This window comes from Heterodontus francisci, chromosome 2 (assembly GCF_036365525.1).
Source record: "Heterodontus francisci isolate sHetFra1 chromosome 2, sHetFra1.hap1, whole genome shotgun sequence".
NCBI classification, from domain to species: domain Eukaryota; kingdom Metazoa; phylum Chordata; class Chondrichthyes; order Heterodontiformes; family Heterodontidae; genus Heterodontus; species Heterodontus francisci.
This window is the reverse complement of record NC_090372.1, coordinates 213,646,050-213,673,340: the sequence shown is the minus strand read 5'-3', so window position 1 is coordinate 213,673,340 and position 27,291 is coordinate 213,646,050. Positions and strand designations below refer to the sequence as shown.

Here is a 27,291-nt window from a genome sequence, read left to right as displayed (position 1 = left end):
ATACAATCGAGTGGCTTGCTCGGCCATTTCAGAGGACAGTTAAGAGTTAACCACATTGCTGTGAGTCTGGAGTCACATGTAGGCCAGACCAGGTAAGGACAGCAGATTTCCTTCCCTGAAGGACATTAGTGAACCAGATGGGTTTTTACAACAATCGACAATGGTTTCATGGCCATCATTAGACTAGCTTTTAATTCCTGATTTATTAATTGAATTCAAATTCCACCTTCTGCTGTGATGGGATTTGAACCCATATCCCCAGAGCATTAAAATAAAAGCAAAATACTGCTGAATCTGGAAATCTGAAATGAAACAAAAAAATGCTGGAAATACTCAGGTCTGGCAGCATCTGTGGAGAAAGAAACAGAGTTAACGCTTCAGGTCAGTGACCTGTCATCAGAACTGGCAGAGATATGTCTTCCTTTTTCCTCAATTGAGGATTTCCCCCCCACCCCACCCCCAAATTGTGGTTGACAGGGCCCACAACAGTGTCCAGCCCATTTCCCACACCTCTACCCTCACCCTTTCCCGTCCCTCCCAGAACCGCGAAAGGGTTCCCCTGATTCTCACTTTCCACCCCGCCAGCCTCCACATCCAAAGGATCATCCTCCGCCATTTCCGCCACGTCCAGCGTGATGCCACTACCAAACGCATCTTTTCCTCCCCTCCCCTGCCAGCATTCCGAAGGGATCGTTCCCTCTGCGACACCCTGATTGGCACCTCCCCATGCAATCGCAGGAGGTGTATTACCTGCCCTTTTACCACCTCACTATCCAAGGCCCCAAACACTCCTTTCAGGTGAAGCAGTAATTTACTTGTACTTTCAATTTTGTATACTGTATTTGCTGCTCACAATGCGGTCTCCTCTACTTTGGGGAGACCAAATGCAGATTGGATGATCACTTTGCGTAGCACCTCCGCTCAGTCCGAAAGCATGACCCCGAGCTTCCGGTTGCTTGCCATTTCAACGCAACCCCTGCTCTCATGCCCACATATCTGTTCTGGGCTTGCTGCAGTATTCCAATGAACATCAACACAAGTTCGAGGAATAGCGTCTCATTTACCGATTAGGCACGCTACAGCCTACTGGATTGAACATTGAGTTCAGTCATTTCAGAGCATGACCGGCCTTTTTTATTTTTCACTATATTTTTTCTTTTTGTTTTTATTTTAATTTGTTTCATCATTCATTTTTTCACCATGTGCCTGCCCACTGTTTTTTATCCTGTTTGTGCTTTTGGCCTGGGCTGTTCATTTTTCTGTCAATTAACACCCTCTCTGCACTAACGCTTTGTCTTTCAGCACACCATTAACACACCCTTTCCCTTTGCTCCATGATCTTCTGGTCAGTTATTCTCTGTGACCCACTGTCCTATCAACACCTTGCCTTTTGTTATCACTTGCTTTATTTGCTTAAAATCTATTACATTTCTAACCTTTGCCAGTTCTGATGAAAGGTCACTGACCTGAAACGTTAACTCTGCTTCTCTCTTCACAGATGCTGCCAGACCTGCTGAGTATTTCCAGCATTTTCTTGTTTTTATCCCCAGAGCATTAGCTTGGGGCTCTGGGTTACTAATCTAGTGACATTACCATTACACCACTGCCTCTCCTACAGTTAATAGAAAAAGTTTAATTAAACAAAGCAGGAAAAAAACAATCTTGACATAAAAAAAAATCACTGGGTTGTTTATCGCTCTGTGTTCTTCAAATTTTTACCATAAGGAAAAGCTTGCATTTTGTTGAGTAGGCTACTCAGAGTTCTGATTTATGCTTACAGAAATGTTTTAACATGCAATTTTGTGTATATTTTATTTTTCTTTAAGGTGCATTGCGTATCCAAAATCTAGTCCAAAAATGGGTTTTCCAGTTCCCAGTCCCATTGGTGTTAACAGTTGTCTTGTAGCAGACTGAGTGGGACCCATGGGAATGTGGCAGATCCAGGCAACTATAAAAGTACATTTTTAAAGGGGTGCTATTTTCAGGAGCTGTCACATAGTCACAGTATTTGCAGCGCAGAAACAGACCATTTGGCTGAAAAGATCCATGCCAGTGTGGAGCGTCCTCTGACCCTTTCTCGACTAACCCTATTAATGTATCCTCCTGTGTTGCACACAGCAAAGTCTCAAAAAGAGCAATGAAATAATCATCAGATAATTTGTTTTAATGTTGATTGAGGAATAAATATTGGCCAGGGCACCAGGGAGAAATTTCCTGCTCTTCTTTGAAATGGTGTTATGGAATCTTTTATGAAGACTGGGCCTTCATAAAACCTCTCGTCTGAAGAACGGTACACCCAACAGTGCAGCATGTCCTCAGTACTGCACTGAAATGTCAACCTAAATTTTGGCTAGGACTTCAATGCAAAACCTTCTGACTAGTCGGGGAGAGCACTACCAGCACGCTCTGGCTGACAGATTGTAATGGCCTAAGTTATATGGCCTGTTTTATGTCGCAGAAGTCCTAGAAAATTACAGTATATGTGACCCACACCATTGCTTATGCCATGCCATTATTTCCTGGAACCTCTGCACCACTCCACTGTTTTGCTCTCTGAAAGCATTAAACAATTAATTTGTATAGCTCTGTCCCCTTTAAAATCAGTGGCAATTTCGAACTTGCTGACAGTGTCACTGTGATCACTACTGCCACTAAAATTGTGAAATGACGCTGGAAGATGTTCTAACATAAATATCAATTGCTATTTTACCTTTTTAATTGCACTTTGTTTCTATAGTAGGGCTACACAGTATAGGATTGGGGTACAGTAACATAATAATTATGTTCAATGTTCTCTCTAAGCTGCTAAACTGGCAACTTGGAAGTTCCCGCACCGGCAGAGCACAAGTCAGCACCTTTAAGTTACTACACTTGTACGGCTGCGCAAAAACATTTTCAGAGCCCGCTCACTTACATGAATAGGCCACGTGTTACTGAACTAGAAATCCGGAGGCTAATGATCCAGAGCCACAAGTACAGATCCCTTCTTGGCAGCAGTGAATTTAAAATTTAGTTAAATCTGGAATCAAAAAAAAACATTGGTAAAGTTGACCATGAAACTACTGGATTGTTGTAAAAACCCTGGTTTCTTTAGGGAATGAAATCTTCTGTCCTTACTTGGTCTGGCCTATATGTGACTCCAGACTCTGAGCAATGTGGTTAACTCTTAACTGCCCTCTGATATGACCTGGTAAGCCAATCAGTTATATAAGGATGGGCAATTAATGCTGGACTTGTCAGTGACACCCACATCCAGTGAATGATTAAAAGAAAATGTATTTTGTGAATCTTGGACAGGAAAATCTGTGAACTGAAGCATGAAGCCAGGACAAAGTGGCAACAGATCGAATTTAGCACATGTTATGTCCAGGTGAGAAAGGGAGCTAGGGGTTCCCTCTCAGCTTTTTCCTGGTTTGACAGTAACAGGGTTTAATTTTTAAAACAAAGTGATTATTGACAATGTAGCCGGCAGCTGATGACATCAGACTGCGCCAATCTGCGCACATTCGCAGTTTGGCTCCTATTCTCTGCGCATTGCCAGGACTGGTTGGCGCATGCGCAGTAGACGTCATCGCATAACGCAGGCAGAGGGCGGTGGGGGAAGCGGGGAGAGAGCGTCCGAAGACCTTGGTGGTGGCGGGTGTGCTCTCCTCCTCCCCTCCCTCCCCCCCCCCCCCCCCCACCCACTCGCTCCCACCCGCCTGCTCGCTCTGTGTCTCCCTCCCCGGCCCAATCGCTCTCTCCCTCCGGCCATTGTGTGCTGCCATGTGTTTAGGTTGCCTTCGTGTGATTATTTGAGCAGCGCCATGTTTAGTCCTGGCAGCTGCCTGATGTTGCTGACTGCATTTGTGCCACTGCAGTGCCACCTAGTGGTTGCGTTGTCAACGAACATAGCCTTTTTAAAACACCATGTTTTTAGCTTCACCCTCAGTGAATCCTTGTTCACTTCTCTCCAATTGTAATGGTAAAGAAATCAACCAGACAGGTTTTCTTCTATTTAAACAAGAAAGGTGCAAGTTTATTAACCTTAAAACTCTAATTTGGTTACAACTACTAAAAATATGCGATGCGACCATACTAGCATGCATACGCGATTAACACATACGCACATAGAGGCAGAAAAGCAGCAAGAATAAAGGTGAAAGGTTTGAAGCAATAGCTGGAGTTCATTTACTGTCTTTTGCCTTTGATCTAAAGTCTTTGGTTGCAGTTAAATCTTGCTGTCTCGTTGGGGTCCAGTACACACTTTCAAACTTGTTTCAATGGTTTTCTGTCTTCTTGAAATCCAGTTGCTGTCTCTTTTCGTGAGAGAGAGCGAGCGAGACAGGGAGAATGCTGTCTTCCTCAAATGTTCAGTTGCAGTCTGTCTTCAAGCTGTTCTGTGAACACAGTTCAAACCAGGGCCAGCAGGCCAGTCATGTGACTAGCTCTTTTTTTTTCAGGACTACCTGCCTGGCGAGGTTTTGTGGATTCTTTCAATCATAGTAGACATCCTCAGTAGGGGAATGGAATGCTGACTTTCACACGTTCAATGTCTGGTGATCAAAATCCATTTGGGTTAATTGAATCAGGGAGCAGTTCCATTATCTTCTCCAGGCAACTGTCTCATAGAATGCAAATGTTTCAGCCACTGTCCTGTTGGAATGCAGGTGCAACCATGTTTTCAGTCCAGTAAGAGTTTAAAAATTAATGTTCCATATGACAAAATTAATATGTCTCATTCTTGGCAGGGGTGGTTTTCATCACGTACAGGGAGGGAAAGGAGGAAATAAAGAGAAATTCTATTGCCTGAGCGTCACCCTTTTATACAGTTACTGATGACATATATGAAACCAAAAAGAAGCTAATACTTTTACTCTATATCTTCATTATAATTTACCAGTGTGCTTTTGTCAAGTTAGATCAATCAAAATTAATTTCTGTTTTTATCTTTCAGTCATTTACTGTCCTTTGGTTGCTCCCATTCTGCCGCAATGTGGTACATTCTGATTTTCCAGGAAATTATGGTGTAAATTCATCACTTGGGAATTGAAGAACATAGCGGTCTGGTTTATGTCATTTGTCAGCAATATCACAAATTCCGAGCCAGAATACTTCACATAGAAATCTGGAAGTTACTTTGCTTTGTCGGCCTATAAATAATATAAAATAAAAACTGAAAGTAATAGGTCAGGCAGCATCTGGAAAGAGAGAAATGGAGTTAACACTTCAGGTTACCCTTTCATCAGGACTGAAAAAAATCTTTTTTTCTGAAAGGTCAGAACTTTGCCTTGTCTGGTGCTTCAGGTGCATCTTAAAGGTCCGTTGCACTATTCAAAACCGAACTGGGAATTCTTCAGATGAGCTGGTTGATATTGCTCCCTCAACTACACCACCAAAACCAAATTAAGTAGCAATTACTGTTCGTGAGACCTTGTGAATAAAAAGCTGTGTTTGCTTACACCCAGCAGTCACTATACTTCAAAAAATAATAATTCACTATGCGAATGATTTTGACGTGTTTAACATTTAATAGATGCCATTTAGATGGAGTGGAACGTCCTGTGGTGCAGTGACCATGTATTATTGATAATGGAATGAGATTAGAAAGGTTAAAATGGAAAGAGAGCATGGTTTAAGGTTGTATAATTGAGTAGTTTTTTCAATAATTATTTTCAGGATGTGTCTGTCAATGGCAAGACTAGCATTTATTGCTCATCCCCAGTTGCTCTGTATAGAGGGCAGTTGAAAGTCAATTACATTGATGTGACACTGGAGTCACTTGTAGCCCCAGACCGGGTAAGGACGTCAGGTTTCCTTCTCTAAAGAACATTAGTGAACTATTTAGGTTTTTATGACAATCTGACAGTTTCATTGTCACTTGCTGATACTGTTTTTTTTTATTTCCAGATTTAAACTGAATTCAAATTTTCAAACACCATGGTGAGATTTGAACTCTTGTTATTTTGGATTACCAGTTTAGTAATATAACCACCATAGTATACAGACTTAAAATCCCTCTCTCTTTATTATCTTTTGCAAACAAGGCAACATTTTTTGTGATGAACTTCATCAATTCTCACATCTCCTCCACTCAGCCTGGCCCACTTCTGTATTCATAGACAACAGTGTAACTCAGCAGTACCGTTGCTAGCTTTAACACTGAACTGGGCAAAATCAAAAACAGGGGAACATAATGTTACAACTTTTTCACATGGTAGTGGAAGTCGGGAACTCTTCCCGCAAAGGGCTAGATGGCAGGACAGTTGGGGCTTTCAAGATTGACATCAATGGATTTTTGTTAGATAAGGGTATCAAGAAATGAAGCAACGGTGGGTAACTCTAGTCGAGGTAACAGATCAGCCACGATCTAATTGAATGGTGGAGCAGGCTTGAGGGACCAAAAGGCCCACTCCTGTTCCTATTTTTTTTTTATTCATTTGGGGGATGTGGGCGTCGCTGGCTAGGCCAACATTTATTGCCCTCGAAGAGGTGGTGGTGAGCTGCTTTCTTGAACCGCTGCAGTCCGAGGTGTAGGTACACCCACAGTGCTGTTAGGAAGGGAGTTCCAGGATTTTGATCCAGTGACAGCGAAGGAACAGCGATTATAGTTCCAAGTCAGGATGGTGTGTGGCTTGGAGGGGAACTTGCAGGTGGTGGTGTTCCCATGCATCTGCTGCCCTTGTCCTTCTAAGTGATAACGGTCGCGGGTTTGGAAGGTGCGGTCGAAGGAGGCATGGTAGGTTGCTACACTGCATCTTGTATATAGTGCACACTGCAGCCACTGTGTGTCGGTGGTGGAGGGAATGAATGTTGAAAGTGTTGGATGGGGTTGCTTTGTCCTGGATGGTGTCGAGCTTCTTGAGTGTTGTTGGAGCTGCACCCATCCAGGCAAGTGGAGAGTATTCCATCGCACTCCTGACTTGTGCCTTGTAGATGATGGATAGACCTTGGGGAGACGGGACGTGAGTTACTTGCCGCAGAATTCCCAGCCTCTGATCTGTTCTTGTAGCCGCAGTATTTATATGGCTGCTCCGGTTCAGTTTTTGGTCAGTGGTGACTCCCAGGAGTGATAGTGGGGGATTCAGTGATGGTGATGTCATTGAACATTAAGGGGAGATAGTTAGATTCTCTCCTGTTTGCGATGGTCATTGCCAAACACTTGTGTGGCACGAATGTTACTTGCCACTTATCAGCCCAAGCCTGGATGTCGTCCAGGTCTTGCTGCATATGGACATGGGCTACTTTGTTATTTGAGGGCCAGGAGATGTGTGCATGGGGGAGTAGGTGACCTATGCCAAAGAAGGCTCAAAAAATAGTCATCTGATGCCTAATTACATTTATCCAGTAATGGAGCCACAAAGTACAGACAAGGATGATCTTGAGGTATGCTAACTCCTCTCTGCTGGGACAACATTAGCCATGTGAAAATGTTAGCTTCTGCTCCCCTGGTTTCATGATGGGAGAAATAGGCCAGGATTTCTGCTCATGATGCCGTTGCAACAGTCTCTTCTGAAACATGCAGATGTATTGACGTTGCATTGTGACTTAGTGGGTTTGACTGTGATGCCCAATTGGTTAAACAGCCAGAATACCCTCTGGGTGAAGGATCACATGTGACTAATGTGAGTTGCCTACTCCTGTTGCTAATTTGTATGTTCGTATAAGCAAGGGGGTGGAAGGTTAGCCGGGGTAGGTGGAAATGTGGAGTAATCAGTTCAACCATGAACTTATTGAATGGCGGAGCAGGCTCGGAGTGCTGAGTGGCCTACTCCTCCTAATTTGTATGTTCGTATGTCCATGGTTTAAGGCAGTGCAAGATGGTTTGTACCTTTTGCACCAGCCTCTTCCTGAGGCAGAGGGGAGAAACATTGCTGAGGGTGGTGGGGGAGAACAAAAAGTTGTTGTTCGGCCACATCCTACCACCCATGTAAGGTTTCAAATTTGCCTTTGGAAAAAAAAACAGCTTTAATTCCCTGAGTGTAACCAGACTTAAACTTATTTGAGAGCCTGGTGGCCAGACATGTCTTGTGGTTGTGGGCCAGATTCCAAGTCTTTAGGTGCTAACAGTATATCAGCAGGATGAATAATGTCAGCTTTATGGTAGCTGGTGTACAGCCTGTGCTTTATTCTTGCACAGAAATTGCTGCCGTGTGTTTGAGGCAGATGGTGTTATTTAACATACATATGGCACTTTTGTATGTGTGGATTCTTTTCTCTCCTTTATAAATTGGATCTAGATTTTACAAAAACGAAGACTTGTATTTATATAGCGTCATTTACAACTTCAGGATGCCCCAAAGCTTCTTACAACCAACGAAGTACTTTCGAAATGTAGTCATTGGCTGCTGTGATTCCCAACGTTACAACAATCTCTGCACAGCAAGGTCTCCCAAACAGCAATGAGATAATGACCAGGTAATTTTTTTTTAAAGTAATGTTAGTTGAGGGATAAATATTGACCAGGGCATCAGAGTGGACTCCCTGGCTCTTCAAAATAGTGCCATGGGATCTTTTACATCCATCTGAGAGGGAGGTGGGGCACTTTCAAATGTGTGGATTTGAAAGATACAAGAGCTGCAAGTGGCACTAAGATAATTTGAATGCTTTAAAACCCAGGATTTAAGTAAGAGTGGGAGGAAGGGGTGTGGTGAGGGAGTTCTCCACTTGTTCCATGGATAAATAGAGTATTCAGCGATTCCAATTGGGAAGGCCCATAGTTCATTTCCTGCCCTGTACTGGATTAGCTGATCTCAGCAAGGTTAGCCACAGGGAGATACAATATACTGCACTGTCCTTGTGCTAGGGTCAGGATTCCTACTTCTAGGTCACTGTTCCTTAGCATTATACACTGTATGAGGATAGGGCTGGGTTGTGGTGTGATGCCACAAGTGATTGATTAGCCTGTTGCTGCTTTCTGTATAGGTTTTTGTGTGGAGGCAAATGACCATTTAGTTGAGGTATGGGGAAAGCAGTTGCTGGCTGTGAAATTATATGCAATAAGATCAATGAAGAATGCAAACAGCACCAGGCATACCTAAAAAATGAGGTGTCAACTTAGTGAAGCTACAACACAGGACTACATGCATGTCAAACAGCGGAAGCAGCATGCGACAGACAGAGCTAAGTGGTCTTGCAACCAACAGATCAGATCCTGCCACAGCCAGTCGTGAACGGTGGTGGACAATTAAACAACTATCAGGAGGAGGAACGTCCACAAATATCCCCATGCTCAACGATGGGGGAGCCCAGCACCTCTGCAAAAGGCTGAACAATTCGCATCCATCTTCAGCCAGAAGTGCCGAGTGGATGATCCATCTCGGCCTCTCCCTTAGATCCCCAGCCTCACAGATGTCAGTCTCCAGCCAATTCGATTCACTTGATGCGATATCAAGAAATGGCTGAAGGCACTGGATACTGCAAAGGCTATGGGCCCTGACAACATTCCGGCAATAGTACTGAAGACTTGTGCTCCAGAACTAACCATGCCCCTAGCCAAGCTGTTCCAGTACAGCTACAACACTGGCATCTACCCAGCCATGTGGAAAATTGCCCAGGTATATCAAAAAGCAAGACAAATCCAACCCAAACAATTACCGCCCTATCAGTCTACTCTTAATCATAGCAAAGTGATGGAAGGTGCTGTCGCCAGTGCTATCAAGCGGCACTTACTCAGAAATAACCTGTTCACTGACACTCAGTTTGGGTTCCGCCAGGGCCACTCAGCTCCTGACCTCATTACAGCCTTGGTCCAAACATGGACAAAAGAGCTGAACTCAAAAGGGGAGGTGAATGATTGTCCTTGACATCAAGGTAGCATTTGACTGAGTGTGGCATCAAGGAGCCCTAGTAAAACTGAAGTCAATGGGAATCAGGGAAAACTCTCTGCTGGTTGGAGTCATACCTAATACAAAGGTTGTGGTTGTTAGAGGTCAATCATCTCAGTCCCAGGTCTTCGCTGCAGGAGTTCCTCAGTGTAGTATCCTAGGCCCAGCCATCTTCATTTGCTTCATCAATGATCTTCTCTCCATCATAAGGTCAGAAGTGGGGATGTTCGCTGATGATTGCACAATGTTCAACACCATTCGTGGCTCCTCTGATACTGAAGCAGTCTGTATCCACATGCAACAAGACCTGGGCAACATTCAGGCTAGGGCTGATAAGTGGCAAGTTACACTTGCGCCACACAATGACTATCTCCAGCAAGAGAGAATCAGACCATCACCCCTTGACATTCAATGGCATCATCATCGCTGAATCTGCCACTATCATCATCCTGAAGGGCTACCATTGAGCACAAACTGAACTGCACCAGCCATATAACTGCTGTGGCTACAAGAACAGGTCAGAGGCTAGGAACTCTGTGGCGAGTAACTCAGCTTCTGACTCCCCAAAGCCTGTCCACCATCTGCAGGCACAAGTCAGGAGTGTGATGGAATACTATAATAAAATAAAAGCAAAATACTGCAGATGCTGGAAATTTGAAATAAAAACAAGAAATGCTGGAAATACTCAGCAGCTTCTGTGGAGAGAGACGCAGAGTTAACGTTTCAGGTCAATGACCCTTCATCAGAACTGGCAAATGTTAGAAATATAATAGGTTTTAAGCAAATAAAGTGGGGGTGGGGCAAGAGATAACAAAAGGCAAGGTGTTGATAGGACAGCGGGTCACAGAGAATAACTGACCAGAAGGTCGGGGAGCAAAAGCAAATGGTATGTTAATGGTGCGCTGAAATACAAAGCGTTAGTGCAGAGAGGGTGTTAATTGACAGAAAAATGAACAGCCTTGGCCCAAAGTACAAACATGAAAAAAAACAGTGGGTAGGCACGTGGTGAAAAAAAGATGAAACAAACTAAAATGAAATAAACAAAAAATAATAAATAATAAAAAATAACTAAAAAATAAAAAGGGGGGCCCGTCATGCTCTGAAATTATTGAACTCAACGTTCAGTCCGGCAGGCTGTAGCCTGCCTAGTCGGTAAATGAGATGCTGTTCCTTGAGCTTGCGTTGATGTTTACTGGAACACTGCAGCAAGCCCAGGACAGAGATGTGGGCATGAGAGCAGGGGGGAATGTTGAAATGGCAAGCGACCGGAAACTCTGAGTCATGCTTTCAGACTGAGCGGAGGTGTTCCGCAAAGTGGTCACCCAATCTGCATTTGATCTCCCCAGTGTAGAGGAGACCATATTGTGAACAGCGAATACAATATACTAAATTGAAAGAAGTACACGTAAATCACTGCTTCACCTGAAAGGAGTGTTTGGGGCCTTGGATAGTGAGGAGAGAGGAGGTAAAAGTGCAGGTATTACACGTCCTGCAATTGCATGGGAAAGTGCAGTGGGAAGGGGACGAGGTGTCGGGAGGTAATGGAGGGGTGGACCTCGGTGTCACGGAGGGAATGATCCATTCGGTATGCTGACAGGGGAGAGGAGGGGAAGATACGTTTGGTAGTGGCATCATGCTGGAAATGGCAGAGGATGATCCTTTGGTAAGGAGCAGAGGACCGGAGGTTTGGAAAAGAGCGCCAAAACCCGTGTGGGGGAGAGACAGAGAAGGAGCGGAGCCCGAGGAGCAGCAGGACCAGAGGTTTGAAAAAGAGCGCCAAAACCCGTGTGGGGGAGAGACAGAGAAGGAGCGGAGCCGGGGAAAACTCGAAAAGTGACATCAGAGTGACGTCACATTGAACAGTGAGAGCAGGGAAACGGAAAGCAGCTGGGGTCAGTATTCAGGTAAGTTTTTAATTTAATTTAATTGAATCAACATAGAGTAAGACTGCTCAGTCCGCAAGCAGGACCCTGAGCTTCCGGTTGCTTGCCATTTCAACACTCCCCCCTGCTCTCATGCTCACATCTCTGTCCTGGGATTGCTGCAGTGTTCCAGTGAACATCAACGCAAGCTCGAGGAACAGCATCTCATCTACCGATTAGGCACACTACAGCCTGCCGGTCTGAACATTGAGTTCAATAATTTCAGAGCATGACAGCCCCCCACTTTACTTTCATTTTTAGTTATTTTTTCTTCCTTTTTTTTTTTGGCATTCCTTTTTACATTTTTTACAATCTTTTTTTGTATTTATTTCAGTTCATCTTAGTTTGTTCAGTTTGCTCACCCACTGTTTTTTTCAGGTTGTTTTTCTTCAGGTTTGCACTTGCTGATGTTCAATATTCAGTATATTCACACCTAATCTGTACTAATGCTTTGTCTTTCAAAACACCATTAACATATTGTTTGCCTTTGCTCCGTGACCTTTTGGTCAGCTGTGTGGCCTGGTCCAATCTGCACCTTCTCCTTTGTTATCTCTTGCCCAACCCCCACCTCACTTGTTTATAATCTGTGACTTTTCTAATATTTGTCAGTTCCGAAGAAGGGTCACTGACCCGAAACGTTAACTCTGCTTCTCTTTCCACAGATGCTGCCAGACCTGCTGAGTGAATCCAGCATTTCTTGTTTTTGTTTCAGATTTCCAGCATTCGCAGTATTTTGCTTTTATATTAGAGTAAGACTTGATTGATTTGTAAGTAAATGCACTAAAGACTAAAGCGGATTTTTTAAAAAAGACCGGTCAGAAATTTAAATAACAAATTAAAATCTATTTATATAAAATAGAGATGCAGGACCAGGCGATGTCTTGTACCTGCCTGATGTGGGAGCTGGTGGACCCCATTGTGGTTCCTGGTGAACACATCTGTAGCAAGTGCTGGCTGCTCGAGGAACTCCGGCTCAGAGTTGATGAGCTGGAGTCTGAGCTTCGGACACTGCAACACATCAGGGAGGGGCAGAGTTACCTGGATGCTGTGTTTCAGGAGGCAGTCACACTCTTTAGATTAACTACCTTGAATTCGGCCAGTGGTCAGGGACAGGAGGGTGTGACTATGAATGAGGCAGGTAGAGGAATCCAGGAGGTAGTGCTGCAGGAGCCTCAGCCATTGTCCTTGTCCGATAGGTTCGAGATTCTTGTTCCCTGTGTGGACGAGAGCAGGGACTGCAGGGAGGATGAGCAAACTGACCATAGCACCATGGTACAGGGAGCCATTCAAGTGGGGGGAGAAAAGAGAAATGTAGTCCTAATCAGGGATAGTATAGTTAGGGGCATAGACACTGTTCTCTGTGGCCAGGATCGAGAGTCCCGAAGGCTCTGTTGCCTACCTGGTGCCAGGGTTCAGGATATCTCATCTGGGCTGCAGAGGAACTTGGAGTGGGAGGGGAAAGATCCAGTTGTCGTGGTCCACGTAGGTACCAACAATATAGGTAGAACGAGGTTGGAGGTTCTGCTGAGGGAATATGAGCAGCTAGGGGCTAAATTAAAAAGCAGAACCAAAAAGGTAATAATCTCCAGATTACTACCTGAGCCACGAGCAAATTGGCAAAGGATCAATAAGATTAAAGAGGTAAATGAGTGGCTCAAAGATTGGTGTGGGAGAAATGGGTTTGAATTCGTGGGACATTGGCACCAGTACAGGGGAAAGAGGGAGCTGTTCCGATGGGACGGGCTCCACCTGAATCATGCTGGGACCAGAGTCCTGGCGAATCGCATAACTAGGGCTGTAGATAGGACTTTAAACTAAATAGTCGGGGGGAGGGTTCAGTTGCATGGAAAAACAGGAAGTTAAAGGAGAAGGTAGGAGTGCAGGTTAGTGGTGAGGCTGACTGTTACCAGAAAATAAAAGGAAGGGACAGAATGTGTGAACATCATATTGCACCAAAGAATCGTACCAGAGTAGGGATTACTTTAGGGTTAGTGAGGGCGGCACAGTGGCGCAGTGGTTAGCACCGCAGCCTCACAGCTCCAGGGACCCGGGTTCGATTCTGGGTACTGCTTGTGTGGAGTTTGCAAGTTCTCCCTGTGTCTGCGTGTGTTTTCTTCGGGTGCTCCGGTTTCCTCCCACAAGCCAAAAAGACTTGCAGGTTGATAGGTAAATTGGCCATTATAAATTGTCACTAGTATAGGTAGGTGGTAGGGAAATATAGGGACAGGTGGGGATGTTTGGTGGGAATATGGGATTAGTGTAGGATTAGTATAAATGGGTGGTTAATGTTCGGCACAGACTCGGTGGGCCGAAGGGCCTGTTTCAGTGCTGTATCTCTAATCTAAATGGGTGGTTCTTGGTCGGCACAGACTCGGTGGGCCGAAGGGCCTGTTTCAGTGCTGTATCTCTAAATAAATAAATATAAAAAAGGGGACAGATGTGCACGTGATTGAATGCAAAGATACACACATTTTAGTATCTGTGTTGCAGGCAAGAGCATGCAATTTTGTATAATTATGGCATGGACCATGGCTCTTTCAATTGCTCCAATGTCAAAAGTATAGTAACCAGTTTTAGAAAGAAATGCAGCATTAATTTTCCCCTCTGCTTTGTTCATAAAAAGCAATGAAAATTCTGAGCACCAAGACTCGGAGGCTAAGAACTGGCTGTTGTTTGGAACCTATTCACAATTCTTCAACTTCCTTCACTGTCAGTTCCCCCTTTTTTTTTTTTACAAACGCTGACTCTCATTTACAGCCTGCAGCCTTTTGCAAGTGACCAATTTTTTTCAGTAATCACTTTTAAGGCTCCCCCATAGCTTGTTTTGTTTTCTGTCCATGTTTATTTCTATTTCAGTCTCTTCCCCAACCGGTCTGAATTAAAGGGACATCTAGAATACAGCATTGTGAAAGATTGAAAGCTGTTTTAATGCCTCCGCCTCCCATACTTCTCCATGAATGACAATGTTGTTCTCCACCTATAGGAGGTGCAGTTCATAGGACTAATTGGTACGTGCTGGAGTGATAGTGCAGTCTGCTATTGTAGATTTAGTCTGTACAAGTGGAAAGACTCATTCAGATTGAACACTGGTATTCTGAAAGGTTCTTAGGATATTTAACGCTGAAAAGCTCAAATGTGGTATTACATTTTTTAAACTATATATGTATGTAATATATTAAGAGAGAGGACAAGTGCCTCTACCATTTTATTTCAATAATTCATTAAACGCAATGCAGGTCTGAGTCCTGGTGTAGCTAACCAGGATGGATTCTATTCACAAACTGACAGTGAGATGAAGCATTTTTTTAAACATGCCCCATCATTTCTTTTATTGCTTTTATGTGGGTAATATGTCATTTTTTTAAATTTCTGACTTTTTTTAATATCAGTGTGAAGAATGGCAGGTGAAGAGGAAAAACGGCAAGCTCGTGGGTGTTTAATTACATTCCACAGAAATCAACTTGCATTCAAATGTTTCCTTTCTCCTCTCCTCCTTTCCTTCCCCCCTCATCAGTTTCTGTGCTTTCCTTTCTGATGCTGTCATATCAATCTGCCAATGAAAAATGAATTTAAAACTTACTATGTTCCTACTGCCTGCCTCTCTCTTCCACTCCCCCCCACTACCCCCCAACCCCACTGCCCCAGACCTCCACCACTTTTTTTGCATCTCATTTCTACCACTTTGGAACTACAGAACAAATAGGTTTGTTTTTCAGAAAATAACATTTGAATACAAGATATAGCATATTTTTCTGCTTTTTAATTTATTGAAGAAAATATTCTCCATTCTCTTCCTGATGCAGATTTGTTTGTTGTATATAGACTGACCTTTCAGATGTATTCTGGGCTGTGTCTATCTAGGTTTCACACTCACTCGTTCTCATTTTCACTATCACTTCTCACTCTTGATTTTGCTCCCTCTAGATCACTCTTTCTCTCGCCCTCCCCTGCGATGTGTGAATATTTTGTAATTATGTACCTTCCTGGTGTCACATTAGATGAATGCACCACATGGTGCAGCCATACAAACCAAGGTTTGGTTCTATGTTCTGTTCTTAATTAGAGTAGCTAAGTGACCACTATAATTGATTTCAATGACTCCAGTCTGGGGAGGGCAGAACTGACCTAGGCTGTAACTATCTGTGGCAAATATTATGGGGAGGTGGTGACGTAGTGGTGTTGTAACTGAACTAGTAACCCAGAGACCCAGGGTATTCCCATGGCAGAAGGTGGAATTTGAATTCAATTAATAAATCTGGAATTTAAAAAAAGCTAGTTTAATGATGGCCATGAAGCCATTCTCAATTGTTGTAAAATTCACTAATGTCCTTTAGGGAAGGAAATCTGCCGTCCTTACCTGGTCTGGCCTACATGTGACTCCAGACTCTTAAATGCCCTCTGAAATGGCCTAGCAAATCATTCAGTTGTATCTAACCGCTACAAAGTCAATAAGGAATGATGCCGGACGGACCACCCGGCATCGACTTAGGCGCCGGAAACGACCCGGCAAAGTCCTCCTTCCTAACATCTGGAGGCTTGTGCCAAAATTGGGAGAGCTGTCCCACAGACTAGTCAAGCAACACCCTGACATAGTCCTACTCACAGAATCATACCTTACCGACATTGTCCCAGACACCAGGTGTGTGTCCCAGTCTGTCCTGCTGGTAGGACAGGACACCAGAGGTAGCGGCACGGTGGTATACAGTCAGGAGCAGTTGTACTGGGAGTCCTTAACATTAACTCCGGACCCCATGGCATCAGGTCAAACATGGGCAAGGAAACCTGCTGCTGATTACCATTTACCATCATTACTGATGAATCAGTACTCCTCCATGTTGAACACCATGGAGGAAGCACTGAGGTTGGCAAGGGCGCAGAATGTACTTTGGGTGGAGGACATCAATGTCCATCACCAAGAGTGACCACCACACAGTCCTTGTGGAGATGAAGTCCCGCCTTAACATTGAGAATACACTCCATCGTGTTGTGTGGCACTACCACCATGTTAAGTGGGATAGATTTCGAACAGATCTAGCAATGTAAAACGGGGCATCCATGAGGTGCTGTGGGTGATCAGCAGCAGCAGAATTGTACTCGACCACAATCTATAACCTCATGGCCCGGCATATCCCCCACCCTGTACAGGAGGGCATGCCAGGAGCAGCACCAGGCATACCTCAAAATGAGGTGTCAACCTGGTGAAGCTACAACCAAGACTACTTGCATGCCGAACAGCATAAGCAGCATGCGATAGACAGAGCCAACGGATCAGATCTAAGCTCTGCAGTCCTGCCACATCCAGTCGTGAATGGTGGTGGGCAATGAAACAATTAACTGGAGGAGGTGGCTCCACAAATATCCCCATCCCCAATGATGGAGCCCAGCACATCAGTGCGAAAGATAAGGCTGAAGTATTTGCAACAATCCAGCCAGAAGTGCCGAATGGAGGATCTGTCTTTGCCTCCTCCTGAAGTCCCCAGCATCTCAGATGCCAGTGTTCAGCCAGTTCGATTCACTCCGCATGATATCAAGAAACAGTGGCGCAGTGGTTAGCACCGCAGCCTCACAGCTCCAGCGACCCGGGTTCAATTCTGGGTACTGCCTGTGTGGAGTTTGCAAGTTCTCCCTGTGTCTGCGTGGGTTTCCTCCGGGTGCTCCGGTTTCCTCCCACATGCTAAAGACTTGCAGGTTGATAGGTAAATTGGCCATTATAAATTACCCCTAGGTTAAGTAGGTGGTAGGGAGATATAGGGACTGGTGGGGATGTGGTAGGAATATGGAATTAGTATAGGATTAGTATAAATGTGTGGTTGATGGTCGGCACAGACTCGGTGGGCCGAAGGGCCTGTTTCAGTGCTGTATCTCTAAAAAAAAAAAACAACTGAAGGCACTGGATACTGCAAAGGCTATGGGCCCTGACAACATTCCAGCAATAGCACTGAAGACCTGTGCTCCAGAACTTGCCACACCCCTAGCCAAGCTGTTCCAGTACAGCTACAACACTGGCATCTACCCTGCAATGTGGAAAATTGCCCAGGTATGTCCTGTACACAAAAAGCAGGACCAGTCCAACCCGGCCAATTACTGCCCAACAGTCTACTCTCAATCATCCGTAAAGTGATGGAAGGTGTCGTTGACAATGCTATCAAACGGCACTTGCTTAGCAATGACCTGCTCAGTGACGCTCAGCTTGGGTTCTGCCAGGGCCGCTCAGCTCCTAACCTCATTGCAGTCTTGGTTCAAACGTGGACAAAAGAGCTGAACTACAGAGATGAGGTGAGAGTGACTGCCCTTGACATCAAGACAGCATTTGACCGAGAATGGTATCAAGCAGCCCTAGCAAAACTGCAGTCAATGGGAATCGGGGGAAACCATTGGTTGGAGTCATACCTAGCGCAAAGGAAGATGGTTGTGGTTGTTGGAGGTCAATCATCTCAGCTCCAGGACATCAATGCAGGAGGTCCTCATGGTAGTATCCTAGGCCCAACCATCTTCAGCTGCTTCATCAGTGACCTTCCTTCAATCATAAGATCAGAAGTGGGCTTGTTTGCTGATGATTGCACAATGTTCAGCACCATTCGCGACTACTCAAATACTGAAGCAGTCATGTAGAAGTGCAGCAAGACCTGGACAATATCCAGACTTGGGCTGATAAGTCTCAAGTAACATTAACACCACACAAGTGCCAGGCAATGACCATCTCCAACACGAAAGAACCTAACCATCTCCCCTTGATATTCAATGGCATTACTATTGCTGAATCCCCTACTGTCAACATCCTGGGGGTTACCATTGACTAGAAACTGAATTGGGGAAGCCATATAAATACAGTGGCTGCAGGAACAGGTCAGAGGTTAGGAATCCTGAGGCGAGTAGCTCACGTGCTGTCTCCCCAGTGCCTATCCACCATCTACAAGGCACATGTCAGGAGTGTGATGGAATACTCTCCACTTGCCTGGATGGGTGCAGCTCCAACAACACTCAAGAAGCTCGACACCATCCAGGACAAAGCAGCCCGCTTGATTGGCATCCCATCCACAAACATTCACTCCCTCCATGCACAATGGCAGCAGTGTGTACCATCTACAAGATGCACTGCAGCAACTCACCAAGACTCCTTCGACAGCACCTTCCAAACCCGCGACCTCAACAACTAGAAGGACAAGGGCAGCAAATACATGGGAACACCACCACCTGCAAGTTCCCCTCCAAGCCACACACCATCCTGACTTGGAACTATATCGCCGTTCCTTCACTGTCGCTGGGTCAAAATCCTGGAACTCCCGTCCTAAAAGCACTGTGGGTGTACCTACCTCACCTGGACTGCAGCGGTTCAAGAAGGCAGCTCACCACCACCTTCTCAAGGGCAATTAGGGGTGGGCAATAAATGCTGGTCTAGTCAGCAATGCCCACATCCCCAGAAACGAATAAACAAAAAAAAATTGAAGAGAGGGATGAGGATGGGAACTGGCTTGTTGTGTTGGCTCTTTTCTCTTACTCTTTCTACCTCTCAACTAGAAACCATCATTCTGCATGCTAACCCTTGCTGTTCAGGCTCTCATATGAGCCATGAGCACTTTTCAGATATACCAGACCTGTTGGCTTATGGTAGTGTCCAATCTACCCAAATGCAAATCTTAAGAGGGGGTAAATGAGGGAATGGGAATGCAACAGAGTGAACTGTGGGAATTATATGAAAATAATCGCAGCATACAATATCCAGCAGGTATAAAAGTTTAATACCTTTTGGTAGATTTTATCTTGGTTTCAGGAAAAACATAGGCTTGTCACTGTAAATGTTAAAATTTAATCAGGAAAAATCACCAAGACCAGACAACAGTGAAAGATTATAAGTATCCTGTGATGTTGGCTGACTTTAGCATGCTGAGTCTGAGCATGCATTGTCTACATTTACAGCTTGCATAATTGAGTTGTGCCCACAACTGGCAAATGTGTTTGACCTCAAATTTAATGTCATGCTTTTGACCAAGATTCATTCATTTTAGACATTCCATTTTTTTGGGTCTCAATCTCTTAAAACCAACACTTTGGGTCCGAGGTGTATTAAACGCTAGCAGTAGTACAGCCCGTGTACTTTTGCAGTTTGTTCTGCGCTTGAAGCAAGTGTAAAAACAAGCTATTGTTGAATGATGGAGGGCGTGTGGAGCAGCCTGTCTGGACAATATAAGAAAGATGACTGTATGACCATAAAGAGTTCTGGTGCTTGTGAGAAATCTGTACCAATTCCACTTGAGCTGTGAAAAAGCACTTGGCATCAGAATTTTCAATTTTGGAGAAAAATTTGAGCTGTCTAATTGCACAGCATGTTGATGGTTAAGTGATCTGTCACTTATGATGGTTGTAGTGGGGTGAGAGCAATCTGAAATGAAGAATTGTGTGTTGCATAACATATTGTTCAGTAGCCTAAGTGTAATTTCCCCCAGAGCATATTGGACCAACTCACTAAAAGGACATAGTGACTAACATTGGATGGTTCTAAAGTTGAGCATTAAAGACTGGAAGGGAGAGTAACGGAAAGAGGCACATTTGAACCAATTCCTGTATATATTAAATAATCACTTAAAATAACAACACCAGTGCAACAGTTTTTTTAGCAGGTAACTTTAAAATTTGCCAAATGTATGGCATAGCAACCCCTCAAGCCTGTTCCACATCTACAGATGGGTATGAACCCTGACATCTACTAATGTATCTAGACCAGAAGGATCTGAGACTATATGAAGCCTTCAACCTAGAAGGCCACCACCGTGACAATTCTCCTAGTGTTCCAGGTGTCATCACTTGACTGCACTGGGGTGAGGGGGTTAAATTATCCCCATTTTTACTGTCTATGTGCAACCTGTGCACCAAATCCTGTTCTTCTTTGGCCTCCTTGTCTCGAGAGACAATGGGTAAGCGCCTAGAGGTGGTCAGTGGTTTGTGAACAAGCGCCTGGAATAGCTATAAAGGCCAATTCTAGAGTGACAGACTCTTCCACAGGTGCTGTAGATAAAATTGGTTGACAGGGCTGTAACACAGTTGGCTCTCTCCTTGCACTTCTGTCTTTTTTTTCCTGCCAACTGCTAAGTCTCTTCGACTCGCCACTCATTAGCCCCGCCTTTATGGCTGTCCGCCAGCTCTGGTGATTACTGGCAACTAACTCCCACGACTTGTGGTCAGTGTCACAGGACTTCATGTCGCGTTTGCAGACGTCTTTAAAGCGGAGACATGGACGGCCGGTGGGTCTGAAACCAGTGACGAGCTCGCTGCACAATGAGTCTTTGGAGATCCTGCCATCTTCCATGCGGCTCACATGGCCAAACCATCTCAGGCGCCGCTGGCTTAGTGGGGTGTATATGCTAGGGATGTTGGCTGCCTCGAGGACTTCTGTGTTGGAGATACGGTCCTACCATCTGATGCCATGGATTTTCCGGAGGCAGCGAAGATGGAATGAATTGAAACGTCGCTCTTGGCTGACGTACGTTGTCCAGGCCTCGCTGCCGTAGAGCAAGGTACTGAGGACACAGGCTTGATACACTTGGACTTTTGTGTTCTGTGTCAGTGCACCATTTTCCCACACTCTCTTGGCCAGTCTGGACATAGCAGAGGAAGCCTTTCCCATGCGCTTGTTTAATTCTGCATCGAGAGACAGGTTACTGGTGATAGTTAAGCCTAGGTAGGTGAACTCTTGAACCACTTCCAGAGTGTAGTCGCCAATATTGATAGACGGGGCATTTCTGACATCCTGTCCCATGATGTTCGTTTTCTTGAGGCTGATGGTTAGGCCAAATTCATTGCAGGCAGCCGCAATCCTGTCGATGAGTCTCTGCAGACACTCTTCAGTTGAGATGTTAATGCAGCATCGTCAGCAAAGAGGAATTCCCTGATGAGGACTTTCCGTACTTTGGTCTTCGCTTTTAGACGGGCAAGGTTGAACAACCTGCCACCTGATCTTGTGTGGAGGAAAAAGGATTCACTAAGGGGGAGCTAAAAACACAGTGTTTCTAAAATTAAACCCTGTTACGGTTAAACCAGGCAAAGGCTGAGAGGGAACCCCTAGACCCCTTCTCACCTGGTCGTAACAATTAACTCTCCATGATTTGATCTTGATGAGCAGCTGTTGCACATTTGAAAAACAAAGACTTGCAATTATATAGCACCTTTCACAACTTCAGGACCTCCCAAAGTGCTTTACAGCTGTGTTTAATCTAAGACCCAAATTGTGTTATAATCTACTCATGGGTGTGTTTTTATATATAATCTGGTAATTTTCCTACTTTTTCTTTAGCTTACTGTTTTATGTTTTTTCTTTCTCATGTCAGATGGTGAGAAATGGTCAGCTGGTGATCGGGTGTAAATAATATTGCTGGGTTTAAATGATATTGGACTGTATGTTTGTGTGCGGGAGAAGTTATTTTAGAATTTGTTTTACCAGCTGATGTAGGAAATGCCATAGTATCAAATGTATTATGAACAAATAACAAAGTGTATCTACTGCAGCAATTCAGTTTTCAGCTTCTGTAGCTTGTGATTGTATCAGAAGTGCCTTATACCCTCTGCCAACTCTCTGCATTCAGAACATTAGGCCCAACAATTCTGTCCTTCTTACCATCTTCTTCAATCTCTTCAGGAATTAATTTAATCATCTCTTGAGCCATTTCAGAACATAAGAAATAGCAGCAGGAGTAGACCATACAGCTCCTTGAGCCTGCTTCACCAGTCAAAACAATCATGCCCGATCTTCTGCCTCAGTTCCACTTTCCCATCCGCTCCCCATATCTTGATTCCCTGAGAGATCAAAAATCTATCTCTGCCTTGAATATACTCAATGACAGAGCCTCCGCAACCCTCTGGGGTAGAGAATTCCAAAGATTCACAACCTTTGAGTGAAGAAATTTCTCCTCATCTCAGTCCTAAATGATTGACCCCTTATTGCTAAGACTGTGCCCCCGTGTTCTAGATTCCCCAGCCAGGGGGAAAATACCTCTGTGTCTACCCTGTCAAACCCCTTCAGAATCTTGTATGTTTAAATGAGATCATCTCTCATTCTTCTAAACTCCAGAGAATATAGACCCAATTTACTCGCCCCTCATCATCAGACAACCCTCTCATCCTAGGAACAGTCTTAGTGAACCTTTGCTGTGCTGCCTCCGAGACAAATATATTCTTAGATTATGGAGACCAAAACTGTGCACAGTATTCCAGATGTGATGTCACTAAAAGCCCTATATAATTGTAGCAAGAATTCCTTATTCCTGTACTCCAATCCCCTTGCAATAAAGGCCAGCATGCCATTTGCCTTCCTAAATGTTTGCTGTACCTGCATGCTAATGCCACTGGTTTTTGTTGTGTAATGGTTATCACGTTTGCTTTACATGTGAAAGGTCCTCAGTTCAATCCCGGGTGGAAACATTATGATTAAACATGCCCTGGATGAGCAACCAAAAGGGATTTCATTCTCCTGTTAAAAAGGACAATGGTGACTGCTGCTTGCTAACTTTTTATGTTCTTTGTACGAGTACATCCAAATCTCTCTCAACATCAACATTTAAAAATTTCTGTCCTTCTTAAAAAAATAAAATTCTGCTTTTTCTATTATTCTCCGAGAGGATCTCAGCATCTCCGCTTGACATTCAACGGCATTATCATTGCTGAATCCCCCACCATCAACATCCGGGGTGTTAACCGTTGACCAGAAAATTAACTTGACCGGCCATACAAATACTGTGGCTACAAGAGCAGGTCAGAGGCTGGGGATTCTGCAGCGAGTAACTCACTTCCTAACTCCCCAAAGCCGTCCACCATCTACGCAAGTCAGGAGTGTGATGGAATACTCTCCACTTGCCTGGATGGGTGCAGCTCCAACATCACACAAAATGCTCGACACAATCCAGGACAAAGCCCATTTGATTGGCACACCGTGCACAACCTTAAACATACACTTCCTCCACCATCGATGCAGAGTGACAGCTGTGTACCATCTACAAGATGTACTGCAGCAACTTGCCAAGGCTCCTTCGACAGCACCTTCTAACCCACCACAGCTACCACCTAGAACAAGGACAGCAGGCGCATGGGAGCACCATCACCTGCAAGTTACCCTCCAAGTCGCACAAGATCCTGATTTGGAAATATATCACCATTTCGACTGTCGCTGGGTCAAATTTCTGGAACTCCCTTCCTAACGGCACTATTAGTGTACATACACCCCAAGGACTGCAGCAGTTCAGGAAGGCAGCTCGCCACTACCTTCTCAAAGATAATTAGAGATGGGCAATAAATGCTGGCATATCCAGCAGTGCTCACATCTCATGAACGAATAATAAAAAAAGTAAAAACTACCGAAATGAGTAACTTATTCCAAAAACAGTTCCATCTCACTTTTCCTTCTTACTCCTAATGTTCCCTGGCATTTGATCTGCTCACCACAGTGAACAATTTGTCTGGGTTAGTTTTATCGATTCAGTCATTTAAAACTTGTTCCTTACTCCCATAGTAATCAAGTCGTATTTAAATTGCATCTGCCGCCTATTGATCCGGTTCTCTTGAAGATATAAAGATTATGGTTGCATTATTCCTTTTTATTAAGTAGTGTCAGCTTGACTCAAGTCTCTGAGTCAGAAGGTGGTAGGTTCAAGCCGCACTCAGACTTCAGCATGTAATCTCGGAAGGCACTTCACTGCTTTATTACGGGAGTGCTGCTACGTCTCAGGTGTTGTCTTTTGAATGGGGTGTTATACTGAGATCACGCCTGCTGTTCATATGGACACAAAAGATCCCATGCCACTATCTGAAGAAGGAGTTGGGCAGTTCTCCCAATCTCCCAGCCAATAATTATCCCTCAACCAATATCATCAGAACAGATGGCAATTTAATTTTTATTGCTGTTGGAGACCTTGAGATTGATCCTATGAATTCAACTTTGAACTGTGCTTGCTTTAGCTATAGCTTCACGGCATTGGTGCACTATGTAACACTGAGATCTTTTTCATTCACTGCTGGCTTCAATTTTTTCCCTGTCATAGAGTCTTATGTATATTTAGCTTTAGACCTGCCCTGTGCATAACCCTACACTTGAGTTAAACAGCATTTGCCAATCGTGAGCCCATTCCCTCAATATATTGCTATCTACTTGCAGTAGTTGAGCATCCTCTACAGTCCTAATGCTTACACATAACTTGACATCATCCAAAAGTTTTTGGATCATTCCCCCCAGCATCAAACATCTAGGTCATCATGAAAATAGCAAAGAGCAAAAGTCTTAATGCCAATCTTTGCCGTAACCAATTTTCCATTCACCAAACTAAGTTACCACTAATTCCATTAGATTTGATCTTGTGGTGAAGCCTCTTGGAAGGCACCTTAGCAAAAGCTTTCTGAAAGTTCAGGCAGTTAATGTCCACTGGGTAAGCCTCATCCACTAACTTGATGACTTCAAAGCATTCAAATTTGTAAGATGCAACCTTTTTCCGGAAGCCTGATCAGCCCTTCTTTAGCTAAGTGGTCAAATATCTTGCCGATTTTGTAACATCTAACTAATGAGCCTATAGTTACCCTGCTCTGCCTTATCATTGTTTTTAAAAGTGGAAACAATGTTAGCATCCTTCTCTATGTCTTTCTCTGATTGACTCCTTTCTCTGCCTTACTACCACCCCTCTCAACCCCTCCACTGTCTTAAATTGCCAGACTACTTGTTTGACATCCAGCACTGGATGAGGAGAAATGTCCTCCAACTAAATATTGGGAAGACTGAAGTCATTGTCTTCAGTCCTGCCACAAACTTCATTCCCTAGCTACCCACTCTATCCCTGGCAACTGTCTGAGGCTGAACCGCAACCTTGTTGTATTTGAACCTAAGATGAGCTTCTGGCCACATATCACACCATCACGAAGACTGACTATTTTCTCCTCTGTAACATCACCCAACTCCGCCCCTACCTCAGGTCATCTGCTGCTGAAACTTTCCTTTGTTATCTCTAGATTTTTTTATTTCATCGTACTCCCTGGCAGGCCTCCCATCTTCCACCCTCCACAAACTTAAGCTCATCCAAAAGTCTGCCACCCAAGTCATGGCTCGCACCAAGAACCATTCAACCATCACACATATGCTCTGAATTCTATATTGGCTCCCAGACAAGCAAATCTTTAAAATTCTTATCTTTGTTTTCAAATCGCTTCATGGCCTTGCCTCTCCCTACCTCAGTAATCTTCTCCAGCCCTACAGCCGTCAGAGATATCTGCACTGTCTAATTCAAACCTTTTGAGCATCCCTGATTTTTATCACTCCACAATTTTTGTTCTGTTCAGGGGATCTGAGCATCGCTGGCAGGGTAGAATTTGTTGCCGATCCCTAATTGCTCTTGAAAAGGTGATGGTGAGCTGCCACCTAGAACCGCTACAGTCCATCTGGTGTAGTACACCCACAGTAGCTGTTTAGTACTAGGTTTGCTAGGCCATTTCAGAGGGCAGTTAAGAGTCAACCACGTTGCTGTGAGTCTGGAGTCACAGGTCAGACCAGATAAGGACAGCAGATTTCCTACCCTGAAGGACATTAGTGAACCAGATGGGTTTTAATGACAATCTGGTAGTTTTGCAGTCACCATTATTAAGACTAGTTTTATGTTTCCAGATTTATTAATTGAATTTAAATTCCACCAGCTACTGTGGTGGGATTTGAACGCATGTTTCCTGAGCATTCGTCAAGGCCTCTGAATTATTAGTGCAGTAACATTACCACTACACTACCATTCCCATGCCTTCAGCTGCCTAGGCACTACGCTCTAGAATTTGCTCCCTAAACCCCTCCATCTCTCCTTCTCTTTCCTCCTTTAAGATAGTCCTTAAAAGCTACCATAATAAAATCAAAATACTGCAGATGCTGGAAATCTGAAATAAAAACAAACACCGCAGCCTCACAGCTCCAGCGACCCGGGTTCAATTCTGGGTACTGCCTGTGTGGAATTTGCAAGTTCTCCCTGTGACCGCATGGGTTTCTGCCAGGTGCTTCCTCCCACAGGCAAAGACTTGCAGGTTGATGGGTAAATTGGCCATGGTAAATTGCCCCTAGTTTAGGTAGGTGGTAGGAGAATTGTGGGGATGTGGTAGGGAATATGGGATTAATGTAGGATTAGTATAAATGGGTGGTTGTTGGTCGGCACAGACTTGGTGGGCCGAAGGGCCTGTTTCAGTGCTGTATCTCTCTATGACTCTATGACCCCCAGTTCTTAATTCTCCTACAGGGAGAAACATCCTTTCCACATCCACCCTGTCAAGACCCCTCAGGATCTTATATGTTTCAATCAAGTCACCTCTTACTCTTCCAAACTCCAGATACAAGTCTAGTCTGTCCAATCTTTCCTCATAAAACAGCCTTCCCATTCCAGGTATTAGCCTAGTAAACCTTCTCTGAACTGCCTCCAACTCATTTACATCCTTCCTTAAATAAGGAGACCAGTACTGTACACAGTACTCCAGATGTGGTCTCACCAATGCCCTGTATAGCTGAAGCATCACCTCCCTACTTTTGTATTCAATTCCCCTCATGATAAGTGATAACATTCTAT

At 44.3% G+C, this 27,291-nt stretch overlaps 1 long non-coding RNA gene across 1 annotated transcript; it reads left to right on the top strand.

Annotated features, from left to right (window-relative positions):
• The first annotated feature begins 5,705 nt into the window (after window positions 1–5,705).
• Window positions 5,706–23,939, top strand: LOC137380310 (uncharacterized). The gene is made up of 3 exons (XR_010977003.1): window positions 5,706–5,778; window positions 5,890–5,922; window positions 23,338–23,939. It is a non-coding gene; the product is annotated as an uncharacterized lncRNA (long non-coding RNA).
• The last annotated feature ends 3,352 nt before the right edge of the window (window positions 23,940–27,291 follow it).